The 7,044-nt window shown below is 32.8% G+C and overlaps 1 protein-coding gene across 1 annotated transcript in view; it reads right to left on the minus strand.

The window, feature by feature from the left end:
* Positions 1-111: 111 nt before the first annotated feature.
* Positions 112-7,044, minus strand: part of LOC110020688 (UPF0496 protein 1-like) — a 10,760-nt gene continuing 3,827 nt past the window's right edge. Inside the window, 1 exon segment of the mRNA XM_020718877.1 lies at positions 112-346. The gene's annotated coding sequence lies outside the window, so the exon portion shown is untranslated.

Genomic DNA, 7,044 nt, shown 5'->3' on the forward strand with positions numbered 1-7,044 from the left:
CGATTAGCAATAATAAGATTTAGTAAATCCGAATTTATTAAATCCGGATATCAAATCATGAAGCGCTAATTATATAATCAAATGCCTACTTAATCACAGCTTAATCAGATATATATATATATATGTATGCTGATTAAAAGCATAAATAAGTCTATAAGTTACAGTCAGCCAACTGCTATAATAACATAATGAAGAAAATGCATTGCGGAAGCAAAAGCAGATGCGCCAAATTTGAACCAAAGGCGAGTTTCTGCTATTTGGGAAGCTTACTTGGTAAGCAGAGAAGTTTAGTTGTATATCAACATTTGGCTTGCGAGAAAAATTCCTGAAGGAAATAATTAAGAACCTGCACTTAGAAAAAATATGTTGAGAAATAGGCAAAAGCATAATTCAATCAATGAATAGAAAATAATAATAATAAGGGGACTTACATACATATTAAATTATTCTTACATGTTTACATATTTAGAATATAAATATGATATTTACTCATCCGACCCCCAAATCATGAATGTCTCATGTAAAAAAACCACTAACATTAACTCTAAAGCGAAATGGACTTTCAATCTATATATTTTGATGTGATTATGATAATGTACATGGAAATAAAGACTAAATTTTAAATATTAGATATATATAAATACATAATTTTCTACGTGTTTTTCTTAGGATGGTTGTGATGCTCTAACTGACGCGGATGTCTGTTCCTGCAGGATAGTTTGGGTGCGCAGTACGGACCGTTCGAATCGGGGGCCAATACTTAGCCCTATCTCCACCCCACACCTCTCTCTTACTGATTTTTTTCAAACCAGCAATCTAAAAATTTTCTTTCCAACCCACATCACCTATGCACATCCTTTCACCCCTCCGGTCCTAAAATCTAACCATACCACTGAGAGAGCAATTGTCGGATGTTAATAAGATGTGTATCATGGAAGAGATGCAGTGAGAACTCTGTTGAGTACTACAATGGCTCGTTGATATTTAGGAAAGGAACCAGGGAGAGCTTAGCGTCGAGCATGGTAGCGAAATCTGACGAAGAGAGTGAGAGGAACACTTGAATCCCTTATGTAAGGAGGATTTGAATAAAGAATAAGACAGACAACAACACTTCAGGATATAATATCAGAGAAGACCGAGAAACAAAATACATCTTAAAGGATACAAAATTGAAATGTTTGTTGGAGGATACAGAGACTCATGAGTGAAAGTATACATATCAGATTTCAAGGGGAGAATGAATCTCGATAGTTTCATAGAGTGGTTCCTGACCGTCGAGATGTTTTTTTAATACAAAGATGTGACAGATGATCAGAAAGCGAAGCTTCTTGTTAGAATTTTAAATGAACTAATGCACTTGATGAACAACTCGAACTCGGCTCGATTAAGAATCGATCATGTTTATCTAGATTAATAAATAAAGAAACTCGAACATTCTTAAAAAGTTTGAATTGTAAATGAACTAAACGTTTTTAAGAATGTTCACAAACAAATTTTTTTGTTGTTCAACAAGTAATTTTTTAAATATTTAATGTTAATTTTGATGATAACTCATATCATTTATGCTATATTATTTAAATAAAATTTGATTAACTAAACTTTATTTAATTATATATTTAATGTTATCATATTACTCTATCAATTAATGAATGGTTTTGCATCACAAGTGATTTGATAACACAAATTCCATCAAATTTTTTTATCTTATTTGCATTTTTCATCTCTATCTTAAAATGCATTTCTATGAGAAAATATCTATTATATACACTAAATGAGATCATGTGGCTTAATTCATTTTCTTATCTGATTTATTAAATTATTAAATTATTTTAATTTATAAAATTATTTATTTAAATTTTCACATGAAAATCTAAATATTTACTTTAATTTTTAGTTCTTTTAAATACATGTTTACTTGTCATAAACAAATCAAAAATAAAATCAAATTCAAGTATTGAAAATTTTGAATAAGTCAAGCTTGAACAACATAACATGTGAAAGCTCAAAATATACTCAAGTTGAACATGAACAACTTATAATTACACTAAGCCAAGTCCAATCTATAGTATACTCAACTCGACTCAACTCAATTACAGGCCTACTTGCTGCTATCAACTTGAAGAAGAGCATCTCGTGGTGGTGTGAAAACCTAAAGAGGGGGAGAGATAGAGAAGGACGAAGCAAGATAACTAATTGGGAGATGGGAGAAGATGAAGAGGGAGTTGTAGCGATACTATCTACCCCCACACTACAGCAGCAGGACCTACCACTGGAAGAGTACACAACAGAGTTTTTGCAGCTTATGTTGAAATGTGTTCTAACATAGCGCAAAAAGGAGCACCTTAGCCAAGCTTTACCGGTTGATGATCATACCTTAGCACTAAAAGTGGAGAGACATCAGAAGCAGAACAAACACCCACTGCCATCCATTTAGACAGCCACCCATAGTTGAAGACATCAGTAGGAGCACACTTAAGGCAGTTGAAAAGTATGGTCAAGAGAATCATAAAACTGTCCAGAGTGAGAAGAAACCTGAGAAGAACAACAACCCCCAATACAATATCAACCAGAAAATACTTCAGATGTCATGGTTTTGGACACGTTGCTTCTAATTGCTCGAAGAGTCGAGTTGTGTCCTTCATTGAACAGGGTGTAGTGAAGTTAGTGATACAAAGGTAAATGAAGAAAATTGTGAGTACCAACTTGTCAATATTTTGAGCAAATAGGCTGAATTCTGAATAGGCTCGATGTCATTTCCCTTTGCTTTCATTCCATTAAATAATAACCTTACAATCTATTTTAGGTATAAAATATTCTGTATAATCTATTTTAGGTAACTTAATAATACATATTCCTGATCTAAATATCAAAGAAAATCGACAGATGAAGTACATGTTAAATGATACAAAGATGAAATATTTGCTGGAGGATACAAAGACTCATGAGTGAAAGTATACATGCCGGATTTCAAGGAGAGAGGAGAATGAATTTGGATAACTTCATAGAGTGGCCATTAACCGTCGAGAGAGTTTTTGAATATAATGACATGACAAATGGTCAGAAAGCGGAGCTTGTGTTAGTTTTAAATGAATTAATGCACTTGATGAACAACTCAAACTCGGCTTGATTAAGACTCAATCATGTTTATGTATATTAGTAAATAAAGAAATTCAAACATTCTTAAAAAGTTCGAATTGTAAATGAACTAAACATTTTTAAGAATGTTCACAAATAAATTCTTTTGTTATTTAACAAGTAATTTCTTAAATATTTTATAATAATTTTGATGATAACTCGTATCATTTATGATATATTATTTAAATAAAATTTAATTTGATTAACTAGAATTTATTTAATTATATATTTAATGTTATCATATTACTATATCAATTAATGAATAGTTTTATATCACGAGTTATTTTATAACACAAATTCCATCAAATTTTATTGCTCTTGTTTACATGTTTCTTCTCTATCTTAAAATGCATTCCTGTGAAAAAATATCTATTATATACACTAAATGAGATCATGTGGCCGAGTTCATTTTCTTATTTGATTTATTAAATTATTACTTTATTTTGATTTATAAAATTATTTATTTAAATTTTCACATGAAAAATTTTATTGCTCTTGTTTGCATGTTTCTTCTCTATCTTAAAATGCATTCTTGTGAAAAAATATCTATTATATACGCTAAATGAGATCATGTGGCTGAGTTCATTTTCTTATTTGATTTATTAAATTATTACTTTATTTTGATTTATAAAATTATTTATTTAAATTTTCACATGAAAATCTAAATATTTTAAATACATGTTTACTTGTCATAAACAAATCAAGTATAAAATCAAATTCAAGTATTGAAAAATTTAAATAAGTCAAGCTTAAACAACATAACATGTGAAAGCTCAAAAATTACTGAAGTCTAACATGAACAACTTATAATTACACTAAGCCAAGTGCAATCTATGGTATACTCAACTCGACTCGGCTCGATTACAACCCTACTTGCTGCTATCCACTTGAAGAAGAGCATCTCGTTGTGGTGTGAGAACCTGAAGAAGGGGAGAAATAGAAAAGGATGGAGCAAGATAATTAATTGGGAAAAGATGAAGAGGGAGTTGTAACGACATGAGTTTTTGAAGCTTAAGTTGAAATGTGTTCTGACAAAGCACAAAGAGGAGCACCTTAGCCAAGTATTTTAGAGGCCTGAAGCTCGTCATCGACAATGTGGTTCAGCTACAGCTTTACTGGTTGATAATCATGCCTTAGCACTAGAAGTGGAGAGACAGCAGAAACAAAGCAAACAACCACTGCCATTTAAACAGCCACCCATAGTTGGAGACATTAGTAAGAGCACACTTAAGGAAGTTGAGAAGTATGGTCAAGAGAATGATAAAACTGTCCAGATTGAGAAGAAACCTCAGAAGTACAACAACCCCTAATACAGTATCAACCAGAAAATATTTCAGATGTCATGGTTTTGGACACATTGCTTCTAGTTGCGCGACAAGTAGAGTTGTGTCCTTCATTGAACAGAGTGTAGTGGAAGAAGTTAGTGATATAAAGGCAAATGAAGAAAATGGTGAGTACCAACTTCCACCAGATGGTGCGATGTTTGTGGTTCAACAGATCCTACAAACTGAGACCATGAGGGATCAAAAATGACTTCACCACAATATATTCTACACCCATTGCACTATGAAGAGAATAGTTTGCAATCTCATATTCAACCTCCCTTGCCACCTATGTTCTCTTACAGTTTCCTGGAGTTGGTTACCATTCAGCCACATCTTCTTCTTGCGGCCAACCCTTCCAGTCACTGTTTGGTTGTGCCACCCCTATCTAAACCCTTGCCGCAGCCAGCGCCTCCTTCCTGTCGCTCCCCTGCCACCAAACTTCCTCTTCCTTGTTGCAGTGCAGCCCCTAGCCACCTCCTCTCCCTTGTTGTCTCATCGCCATTCAAGCTCTCTATTTCCCCAACAACAGCAATTGTACTGCAGCCTTCTCACCACCCTCGACCAAAGCCTTAATTTGGTGTTTGTTTTGTATCTTTTCTTATTTCATATTTCTGTGTGTGTTTGTTGTAACACCTACTTGATTTCAGTAATAAAAGTTACATTCTCGTTGTTGTTTGGTTAACTTCAATATCAATAGCTGTCTTTGCAACTTTCACTATGATTTTATAGTAAAGATTCAGTACCACAATTGTATTGAATAGAACATAAAAATGAATAGCTATCCTCTGCTAAAAAAAAATGAACATTAAAAATATTGAATAATCCTAAATTGCCCTTGAGGAAAAAAAAAAACTAATGGGTTAAATGCATAAAATGTTTCCTTCGCATAGCAAAAATTAGACTCAACAACAAAGCAAAACAAAGTGTCCAATTAATCAACTACATAGGGTCATTTTAATTTTATAGTTTAGAAAAGTATCAATTTAGTCATTAGTCTCTTTTAATATGGGTTGAAATAAACCCTAGGGAAACTATTTCAGCCCCAATTAAAAAAAATGGGACTAAATTAACACTTTGATAGACTGAGATTAAAATGAACCATTATAAAGAATAGGGGGCCATGTTACCATTTTTTTAAAATAAAAAATTACCAAATGTGCAAAGTTAAATTCACAAAATGCATAAAACAGTGCTATTAAAGAGCACACATATTAGTAGGGTTTGGTAAAGTCGTGCTCCCTCCTATAATTGGGTCAAACGCCCTCTATATTATATTGTAATTTATGTAGTATGAAAATTTCAACCCCTAGCTTAAATGTTTTCGCATAATACACAATTGGTTGATATGTAAATACTAGTTCCACGACAAACCTCAACCTAATTGTTATGTAAAAAGTCATGGTAGGTCGTTGGAGCGAAAAATAAAAATAAATTTTATGAGATGATAATTGCAGGGCTGGAGGATAAAAATTTCTCTGGGAAATAATTAAATTCAAATTAACTAGCAAATAAGAAGCAGGCGAATAGTTACGGAAGTATTTTGTACAAAAAAATAATAATAATAACAACAACCGAGTTTAAGCTACTGCTATCAAGATCACCAACATAATCTGAATCAAAAAATCCCAACACTACCAAATACCAAATCATAATATGTGGTTCCTTTAAGCTACTGCTTCTCAACCAAACCTCTATCCATATATTTACTTACAAAACTCGACATGCAAAAGGTTCAAAATACATGCACATCATTGTATACATGACACTTCCAATAACACTAGTCCAAGGCACTCTAGTCAATCCTACAATTTTAATGACTGAGGAGAAATAGCTGATGAAAAAAAAAGTAGTCTGCAACATAAATTTTTCTAACACCATGACATTTTTTTAGCTCACACACGCCTCCATGTGTTGAGCCTTGAAGTCAAGACCTTTTCGTTTAAGACAAATCTCCTAACCACTAAGCTAAATAGATTATACATCCAACTTCCTTAACATATCTTTACCTTTTAAAAATGAAATACAAATATTTGAATGTATAATCAATATCCGTCTCTTTCTTGGCAGCACCAAGATCTTACATTTTACTTGTTTTACTCAAATCAAATTTTACCTTTTGGATCTGTGAAGTCTACAGCAACAATCAAAGCATATTAGCAAATACATATTAGGTCCACATGCAAGCTGCTTGTAATACAAACAACAGTCAAAGAGGCTTCTAAACTTATGGTTTGGGAGACTACTTCAAGCCACATAAAGACTTTTTCAATAAACACATCTCATCTTAGCGACAACATGATTTTTCATTTTAAATGTTTCCCTTGAATCAATATTTATCTTCCAGATCTGTGATGTCTTAAACTGCAATCAACATTTAAGAGCAAGTTTAAATTTTGTCCATGTGTATAGTTCTTATGATACAAACGGGCTGTAAAATAGGTTTCAGTTAAACTCATTCTTAGGGAGATTGCTTCAAGCCATACAAAGATTTTTTAAAAGACAAAACTGATCCTTTTTTTCCTAAAGTTTCAAATTCTGACATTTGTTCCCCCCCCCCCCCCCCCCCTCTCCCCCCCCGCCAATC

This window comes from Phalaenopsis equestris, unplaced genomic scaffold (genome assembly GCF_001263595.1).
Source record: "Phalaenopsis equestris unplaced genomic scaffold, ASM126359v1 Scaffold000107, whole genome shotgun sequence".
In the NCBI taxonomy this organism is placed as follows: domain Eukaryota; kingdom Viridiplantae; phylum Streptophyta; class Magnoliopsida; order Asparagales; family Orchidaceae; genus Phalaenopsis; species Phalaenopsis equestris.